This window comes from Lacerta agilis, chromosome 3 (assembly GCF_009819535.1).
Source record: "Lacerta agilis isolate rLacAgi1 chromosome 3, rLacAgi1.pri, whole genome shotgun sequence".
In the NCBI taxonomy this organism is placed as follows: domain Eukaryota; kingdom Metazoa; phylum Chordata; class Lepidosauria; order Squamata; family Lacertidae; genus Lacerta; species Lacerta agilis.
Window position 1 is genome coordinate 104,093,661 of NC_046314.1, and position 10,605 is coordinate 104,104,265.

Sequence of the window (10,605 nt, forward strand, 5' to 3'; positions counted from 1 at the left end):
ACATGCAGAATATACACTGTAGTTTTTGCTACTGGAGGGCACAATTTCTTTTATATTTAGGGTCAATCAAAACGTCATGAAGTTGCTAGAAGATCTAGCTATTTATTTGCAAAAGCAAAACATTTTATAGTGCTTTTCAGCCCTGATAAAGGCCTCCCCCCTACATAAAAGTAAAAGTAAAGGACCCCTGACAGTTAAGTCCAGTCGCAGACGACTCTGGGGTTCCAGCACTCATCTTGCTTTACAGGCCGCAGACAGTTTTTCCGGGTCATGTGACCAGCATGACTAAGCCGCTTTGGTGCAACGGAACACCGAAACCAGAGCAGCGCACAGAAACGCCGTTTACCTTCCCGGCGGAGCGGTACCTATTTATCTACTTGCACTGGCGTGCTTTCAAACTGCTAGGTTGGCAGGAGCTGAGACAGAGCAACAGGAGCTCACCCCGTTGCGGGGATTTGAACCGCCAACCTTCTGATTGGCAAGCCCAAGAGGCTCAGTGGTTTAGACCACAGCGCCACCCGTGTCCCTTACCCCTTGCATAAACACAACTAAGTTAATAAAATGAACCAGCAAATTAATTTTTTAAAAAAATTAGCAGAGTTAAAAGTGAGAAGAAGATGAACTGGACAGTGTAGGATAAAACTTGCTTTGACACATAGAATCTCTGCACAAACCAATCAGCACGAATGCTCATTAAACAGCTAACCTCATTTAACCTCCTCAGAAAGCAAATAAGAATGAATGCTAATTAAATAGCCAACCTTATCTAATTTCCCTGCAGACAAATAAGCTCAATAAACAGGTTATCTTGAAGCACCATATAGGTAACAATTTTTAAATGGAGTAAAGGAGGAGATTTACAGAGCCATTGTGCGCATGTTTACGCAGAAATATGGCCTTCTAAATTCAGTGGCACTTACTTCCAGGAAAGTATGCATGGAGTTGCAACATTAGTTTAATCACCCTCTGCTAAAACAGGATTCAGGTTGCACCCAGGGCTACAGGAACAAATAAGCAATAACTACTACTTCCCCCATATTATGAAAATACACACTCTGTCCTGGCTCCAGTATCACAAGGAGCCTTTTGTTCCATCATTTCAGGTGGTCAAAACTAAATATCCAGTTTGGAGGGGAAGCTTTTCAGTTCGAAGTATTTACAGTTGCTGGAAATACTTTCAACTCACAGTCGTTTATCTCCCTCTGCTGGATGAGAGTCAAATTGCATCCAGCTCACAATCTTTTCCAAATATGAGCCCCGTCTTCACTCACATTTAAAGCTGTATCATACCACTTTAAAGAGTCATAGCAGGCATAGGCAAACTCAGCCCTCCAGAAGTTTTGGGACTACAACTCCCATCATCCCTAGCTAACAGGACCAGTGGTCAGGGATGATGGGATTTGTAGTCCCAAAACATGTGGAGGGCTGAGTTTGCCTATGTCTGAGTCATAGCTTACGAAAGAGGGACTGCTTGTTAAACTACACTGGGAACTGTATATCTGCTAAGGGAATAGGGGTCTCCTAACAATTCTTAGCACCCTTAAACTGGAACAAACTGCAGTTCCCATGATTCTTCGGGGAAAGCCATATAGCGATGAGACGACAGGTTTTAGAGCTAAACATAGCAGCCACTGCTTGTATTTAGAGGTCTGTTTACACATTACAGTAAAGTAAAGGTACCCCTGACCATAAGGTCCAGTCGCGAACGACTCAGGGTTGCGGCGCTCATCTTGCTCTGTAGGCCAGGGGAGCAGCCGTTTGTCTGCAGACAGCTTCCAGGTCATATGGCCAGCATGACTAAGCCGCTTCTGGCAAACCAGAACAGCGCACGGAAACGCCATTTACCTTCCTGCTGGAGCGGTACCTATTTATCTACTTGCACTTTGATGTGCTTTCAAACTGCTAGGTGGGCAGGAGCTGGGACCGAAAAACGGGAGCTCACCCCATCGCAGGGATTCGAATCACCGACCTTCCGATCTGCAAGCCCTAGGCTCTTTGGTTTAGACCATAGCGCCACCTGCGTCCCATAAGACAGTACCAGTCTTAAAAGATCAACATTGGCTCCCAGTACATTTCTAAGCACAAGTTAAAGTGTTGGTGCTGACATGTAAAGCTCGAAATGGCTTCAGCCCTGTATACCTGACAGAGTTTCTCCACCCCCATTGTCCAGCCCGGACACTGAGGTCCAGCTCCAAAGGCCTTCTGGCAGTTCACTCACTGTGAGAAGTAAGGTTACAGGGAACCAGGCAGAGGGCCTTCTCGGTAGTGGCACCCACCCTGAGGAATGTTGTCCCACCAGATGTTACGGAAATAAATACAACTTTCCGAAGACATCTGAAGGTAGCCCTGTATTGAGAAGTTTTTAATGTTTGGTGTTCTGCTGTGTTTTTATTATGCAGAAGGTTACCCAGAGTGGCTGGAGAAACCAGTCAGATAAGCTGGGTTCATGATCATAAGGATGTTGAAGATATTATTATTATTATTATTATTATTATTATTATTATTATTATATTCCTTCAAAGCATCCTATTGATAGAAGAATTAGAGACCCAAAGTGTATACATTTTTAATTTTAATAATGTTTTAATGTTTGCTTTTAATTGCATTTAACCACTTAGATAGAATTCATGGAGGGAAAAGTTTGCTTTCTGTGCAAGGATCTCGTGAGTCTGCATTTTACAACCCTATGCTCTTTAGGACATAAATAAGAAATCTGATCTAGCTCTAAGAACAGCACAAATGGCCTTCCAGGATGTTATTTTAAATCTATCATGAATTAGCACAGGGGTGTCAATGAGAAATCCTTGAAGCTACCTGAGGCCCAGGAAGAGGAGATGGGAGGTGAATTTATGGTGCTCTCCCCTCCCCACTGAAGCCCTGGTTACCAGGGCAACGTGTGACATCCGAAACCTAAAATGGCCTGTGGAAATAAGGGATGGGTCACTTTAGAAGGAAACTTTGTAGCTGTAGATTGCCGTCACCTGTAACTAAAATCAATACTTCGCCTGTCTATATAATCTTACATTGTAACAGTTGTAGTTTACTGCAGCAACCACTATGTCATAAGATCCATAATCTTGATATACTACTGTTGTAAGAAAAAAAATCTGCCCTTATTCCCTTATGGGGTACACAAGAGCCCTTGCAAAGTCCTTTGCAGGTTCTACATTGGTAGGAGTAAAAAACAGAGGCCAACCAGAGAAGATTGAGAAGCAAAGCAGCTAGTAAGCTTGATCTTTATTGAAGCTGTTGCAACAACGGTGTTTCTCGGGGGGGGGGGGGGGAGACCTAGAACAATGCAGGCATGCTCTTATAAAGACATTTCAAAATCCCTCCTGGAGTCTAGCCCACCCCCAGAAACATCATCCAATCAACAGAAGAGATGTAACCCAAGACCACCACCACCCCGATACATCAGAGTTACATCACAAAATGGGAGGGTCAGAGGAGGTATAGATTTCTAGAGATTTGTATATTACGGTAAAGAAGGTAGAAATTCTACCCCAGACATTATCAGATCACAACTCTATTATTGTGGAATTAAGAACAGGGCAAAATTTCCCAACAAGATGGAGATTAAATGAGAATTTATTAAATGATCAAGAAATATTAGAAGAGGAGGGGGATATTAAAGAATTATTTTGAAATTAATTTAAATCCGGAGACAAATTTAAAGGTGGTATAGGATGCGAGTAAGGCAGCTATGCTGGGGGGGGGGAGTTATTCCGCAAAGCACATACCAAAAAAGGAGAGAGAGTTGAAAAAGCAAATTTTTTTACAAGAAATAAAAAGAAAAGAAAAAGAATCAATAAATTCCCCTCGAAAAGATAGCGAAACAGGATATTAAAATATTGCAAACACAGTTTTCAATTATATTAAATCAAGAAATAGAGTGGATAATTAAATATTAGAAACAATTCAAATAGGCTAACAAACCAGGGAAATTATTAACATGACAAATAAAGACAAGACAAGAAAAACCCTGTATAAATGAAATTAATAAAGGATGTAGAGTTGTGTAAAACCCTAAAGAAGTAAGAGGTCAATTTGAGAGTTTCTATACAGCAGGCACACCCATCTTCCAAGCAACTGCGATCTACTCCCAGTATAAAAAAGGCAGTGATCTACCCATGGGGGGGGCGCAATCGACCCATGATTGACCAGCAGCACCCCTGTGATCCACCGGTAGGTTGTGATCGACCTGTTGAACATGCCTGGTATACAGAAGTATATCAAGCTAAATGGAGAAATATAGATGAAATGCAAAAATATCTAGAGGATAGTGGATTATCTAAAATACCAAAAGATAAAATGTTAACCCTGACTGGACCAGTGATAATGATTGAATTACAGCAAGCAATCTCACAGTCACAACTTGCAAAGGCACCTGAACCTGACGGACTCTCAGTAATATATTATAATAAGATGCAAGATTACCAAATACAACCATTCAAGGTCATTATGAATATGACTTTAAGCACAGGCGAGCTGCCATAATCTTGGAATAATGCTAATATAACTTTGATTCCTAAACAATATAGAGATCCTGAGCAGCTAAAAAATTATCGATCTCTATCTGTTGAATTATTATTATTATTATTATTATTATTATTATTATTATTATTGCAGATATATTAGGAAATAGGCTGAAAATGGTATTAAAAGAGGTAATCCATTATGATCAGGCTGGATTTTTGCCAAGACAAATTGAGAACAATATTAGAAATATAATTGATATATTAGAATATTTACAAGTAAGTAATGAAAAACAAGTAGCTTTAATGATTTTAGGCGCAGAGAAAGCATTTGATAAGGTCGCCTGGGATTTTATGTTTAACGTTTTGGAATACAGTGGTACCTCAACTTACGACGATAATGCGTTCCGAACGCGCCCTCGTAGGTCAAAATTTTTGTAAGTCGAAAGGCGCTATCTCTGAAGGGAAAAAAAATTTGTGAGTCGAGAAAACCACATTAAAAAAACTCATAAGTCGAGGTATCGCGCCGCCACTTTCCCTTTGTAAGTCGAAAAATTCGGAAGCAGCAGCCATTTTTTTTCTTCCGGAACTCATTCGGAAGTCGAAAACGTCGTAAGTCGAGGAGCTCGTAAGTCGAGGTACCACTGTATATGAGTTGTGGAGACACTTTTATAAAAGGTGTCAGGGCAATATATACTTATTGTTTACTATCAATTTGTAAATATATACTATGTTCTGACTGAGAATTACAGAATAACTAAAGGAATGAGACAAGGCTGCCCATTGTCACCATTGTTGTTTATATTAGTTTTAGAAGTATTGGCGCAAAGAATAAGATGTAAGCAATAAATTAAAGGTATAAGAGTGGGACAGAGACAATATAAATTTAAAGCATTTGCAGACAACCTGGTGATATCTGTAGAAGAACCAATAGTCAATCCTGAAAGTATTACAAGAGCTAGAAAATTTGGAAATGTAGCAGGTCTTAAGATTAATACAGTGGTATCTCAGGTTAAGTACTTAATTCGTTCCGGAGGTCTGTTCTTAACCTGAAGCATACTTAACCTGAAGCACCACTTTAGCTAATGGGACCTCCTGCTGCTGTTGCTGCTGCGCCGCCAGAGCACGATTTTTGTTGTTATGCAGAGTTCTTAACCTGAAGTGTACTTAACCTGAAGCGTACTTAACCCGAGGTACCACAGTAAAGACAAAACCAAACTCTTGGTAAATGAATGAAGAGAGCAAAAATAAATTACAAGATGTGTCAGGTCAGGACTAACGATTGAAAAGAAGGTCAAGTGTCTAGGTGTTTGGTTAACAGCAAAAAATGTAACTCTGCATAAAGACAATTATTTAAAAATTTGGGGAGATATTAAAAGAAATTTGGAAATTTGGAACAGAACAAAACTTTCACTGTTGGGTAGAGTTTTGACTATAAAAATGAATGTATTATCAAGAATGTTGTTTTTGTTTCAGTCCATTTCAGTGATTGGCAAGACATATTGTTTCAATGTATGGCAAAAAGATATTTCTAAACATACTGGCAAGGGAAGAAACCAAGAATAAAATATAAAATACTGATAGATGCAAAAGAGAGAGGTTTCTCCCAGTCAGATATGAGATTATATTATGAAGTATCTTGTCTTTGTTGGTTGAACGAATGGATAACATTGGAGAATCCACATATCTTAAATGTAGAAGGTCATGATAATATTTTTGGTTGGCATGCTTATTTGTGGTATGAAAAGGTGAAAGTACATCAAGGATTTACAAATCACATAATTAGGAAAAAATTGTATAGAGTATGGGATAAATACAAACTTTTATTGGAGACCAAAACACCACTTTGGCTCTCACTGTTGGAAGCCATGGCGATAAAGAAAAAGAATATGATAGAAGGTTGGACAACTTATATAAATTTATGAAAACAAAAGGGAGGAGAGTTTAAATTAAAATAATTTAAGGATTTATCAGGGAAGTTAACAACATGGATACAATATCATCATTTGAATGAAGTATTTAAAAAAGATGGGGTTTGGGGAACAAATATCACAGTTGGAGAGAGATCGGTTGGCATGTAATGTTAAAGTGCTGTCCAAAATGTATAAGATATTATTGGAATGGGAGACAAAGGATGAGCAAGTAAAATCTTCAATGAAACATTGGGCAATAGATATTAGTTATGATACAAATATGGAAGCATGGGAATGACTGTGGAATACAGATATAAAATTTATTTTTATTTTTTTTAAAGAATTTATTGGCATTTTCATAACAAAACATAAACCCACACCCACACCTACAAATATAAAACAAATACAAACATAGCCATGATTCTTCTTCTTGTTTACATACATAGAGAAAAATTTCTAGTTCCGAATCTTGACGGTTGACTTCCCCTGCCTTTTCACCTTCGGTTTTAAATCCAGAATCTACTTTAATAATATCCTCTCTCTAAAAATTAAATTCATTTAAAGAAAATTCAAATCTAAACAATCATCTTAATCCATAATAGTTAATAACAAATCTTTAAATCTTAACAAATTATTCAAATCTATACGAACTTCTTCTATCCCTTATACTGCTGCTAATAACATAAAATTCAAAATATCCCTTTTCTTATTAAAAATAAAATAACACTTAAAGTCTTAACCCTCCGATTTCAGATTACCATAACAGACCATTTAAATTTTTACACTTAATACTTCACCCTATTCCCCCTCTGTCCATTGACCATTTCCATCTATCACCGGAACCAATCCTCCAATTGTCCTCTTTTCTTATAGATCCACAGATCCAGACACAGTTCCCAATAGACCTTGCATCGAGCATCAGGGTACGCAGTTCATCTTCTTTCAGCTTCTCCGATTCACTGTCACATTCTTCTTGTGTTTGTAGATATCTTAGTTCTTTGTCCCTTACTCCCGAGCTCTCACCTCGGGGGCTGGATATAACAATTCTTGCCGTCCCGGGGCTGCCACCCCCAAAGGACATTCCTTTTTCCCGGAGTCGCCAAGCCATCTCTCTCCATTCTACAATCATCCCCTTCAGCTCTTTGCCAAGGTTCTCTTCCATGGTGTCGAAAACTTGAAAGGCCTCCTCTGTGGGAAGTAGATTTTTTTTCATGTCCCCACTCAAAACCTTCAATTTCTGGTCAAGCAGTTCCAGCTTCAAGATAACAAATCTTTGTTCATCCGTTAATCCAGAGTTCAAAACGAGTTCAAAAACAAAGTCCAACATGTTGAGAAGGGGAATAGGTATCAGATTTCAGTTTCTATTTCTATGTTCTCCCTTTTGTGCCAGTAATTTTCCACTTCAGCTCAAACTTTTCGTAGCCATTTTCCCTGAAACCAGGGCGCAAAGACCAAAACTTTAAAAGGGGATATTTTCCGCACAGATATAAAATTTACAGCATGCTATGGTTTAAGAGAAAACTATATGAAAATGTTACATAGATGGTATCTAACACTGAGTAAATTGGCAAAAATATATAAATCAAAATCGAGGAAGTGTTGGAAAGTTAAACAGAAAGAAGGTCATATGTGGTGGTTTTTTAGTAAGGTTAAAGCTTACTGGGAAATTATATATAATGAATTGAAAAAGATGTTTAAAATAACATTTGTAAAAAAACAACAACAAAAAACAGAAGCTTTCCTTTTGGGAATTATAGGGGTAGAACTACCTAAATAGTACAGTGGTACCTCTGGTTGCGAACGGGATCCGTACTGGAGCCCCGTTCGCAACATGAGCAGAGTGCAACCTGAAGTGCCGCATCTGCGCATGTGCGCGGCGCAATTTGGCGCTTCTGCGCATGCGCAATGTGCCAAACCCAGAAGTAACCCATTCCGTTCCGGTACTTCTGGGTTCGGCGCATTCGTAACCCATGCCGAACGCAACCCACAGTGAACGCAACCAGAGGTATGACTGTATAGAAATTTATTCATGTATGCGACTACAGCAGCAATAATGTTATTTGCACAAAAATGGAAAGAAAAAGAAGTCCCGATGAAAGAAGAATGGATACAAAAAACTTAAGGACTATGCAGAAATGGCAAAACTTACCGGGAAAATGAGAAATCAAGAAAACTATTTATTGAATATTTACAAACAAACTGTAAACAGATAAGGACATTGGCAGGATTATCGTAATAACCTGCAGTTTCATAAGAGTATATATGAAATTCCATTTAAATATAAAAGAATAAGTTATGGATTTGTGCCTTCGTAAAGCTGTAGCCTTTTACGCTCTTTACCGGAGATTGGGGTACGTGTTGCTCCTGGGAGGGAGGGAGGAGTCAATGGACACCGAGGTTTGATTCAGAGAAAGAGTTTATTTCTACTTCCTAGGACAGCAGGAAGGCACTATGTGATCATTCACTCCAAGCACACCAAACGAGTGCCTGATCAGAAGCTTTATACCCTTTCTTACCCATTCGTTGTTATCTGCCCTTTACGTCAAATGCCTATAAAGTTTCCTCCCAGTTCCTCCCTGTCCCTGGTTATCTTTGCAACCTTCACATCCCTCCGGGTGGATTTCGCATTCCCTTGTTATCTTTACAACCTTCAGACTCTCAGACAGGGCGTGAAGAGGGAGAATTTAATTATCTAGTTTTATTCTCTAGTCTTTTTAATTTAGTTTTATAACTTCTCTGCATAACTTGCAAGAACACTTGATATTTAGCTTTAAGACCTATATGAGTTTTTTTAAACTAAGTTTTTCTGTGCCAACACTCTACCTCTGTTCATACATTCTTTACTGACATACTGTGAATCAAAGTGAGCAGCTAAGGGGGCCCCTTACTCTTACTTACTACTTACCTTATCTCTCCTGGCTCTGCATGGCACGGGAGGCCCCTCTTGACTAGAGGTTCCAGCTTTCTCTGAAGAGAAAGTCCTTTTTTTTAAACTGGCGTTGATAGTGGCTCAAAGCTGAGCACTCAGCTTTCTCTGAAAGTCAGCCTTTCCTCAAGCCTCTCTGAAGAGAGAGAGTTTTTCAACTTCTCTGGATTATTCTGGGCTGGGTTTTCTGGGCTGAAAATCTTCTTTTGTGGAAAAGAAAGCCTCCCCTGCATAAGATTGACCCTCCAACTACTAAGCCAACTTAGTTCCTACTAAGAACTAAATAAGCAGAAGCCAAATGTGGGTGCATCATGGCTGAACTCAAGTGGGTCTGTGGCTTGGGTCCAGGTCACACAAAGAGAACTGGTGTGTGCATGTGCCTTATTTTGATTTGTTACTTAGCTATAGAGATGTATAAAAGCTGTGGGGACCTTTTCTCGGGGCAATGCCCTCCCTGCTTGTTCTGCGCAGTAGTAAATCAACTAGGGTGCCCATTGGGCACTTTATATTTCTTGGTCAATATTTTTTAGTATTTTAGGCATCAGGCAAAAACGTTCCTCTTCAACCAGGTCTTTGGCTGATTAACATCATATATTCTTTTAAACATATTTGTGGGAGGAGGCGGGGGGTTATTGTTCTGTTTTGTTTTTGTTTGTATTTTGTGTTTTTATTTTGCATTTTTATGCTGTGAACCGCCCTGAGATCTTTGGGCAGTACAAAAATATAATAAACGAAATAAATAAATAAATAAATAAATAAATAAATACATACATACATACATACATACATACATACATATCCTGGTCCCAAACTGCACAGGCCTGTGCACACCAGCTCCAGCAACTTGAATTTGCCTAATTCGCAGCCAGTTATAATTTTGTGTTAGTGCATTATGCAAGAAATTTTAATAATGTTTACTGTACATTGAAATGGGATATATGTCTGTATTGTATACCGTACAGCATGTTTGGAAATTTCCATGGAGTGGGAATAAAGCCTCTTTGGTTAATCATTAATGGAACTGAGGTGGGGCTATACCTCTGTAGGCTTAGTCACAAGATAATCAGCTCATTGGTCACATGAAATGAATTGTATTTCAAGTCAAGTATATGCATATGTCAATTTGCAGGCATCTATGTTGGGTGCAGTGATCTTTTAGTTCTATACTACTGAAGAGAATGCATGTGTTTATCTCCAGCTACATGGCCTGAGGCTAAAGAAGTTGCAACAGAAAAGAGATGGAGCTCTGCTTTTCACTCAAAATGCTAGTTATTTCTTGTTTTTATGCTGG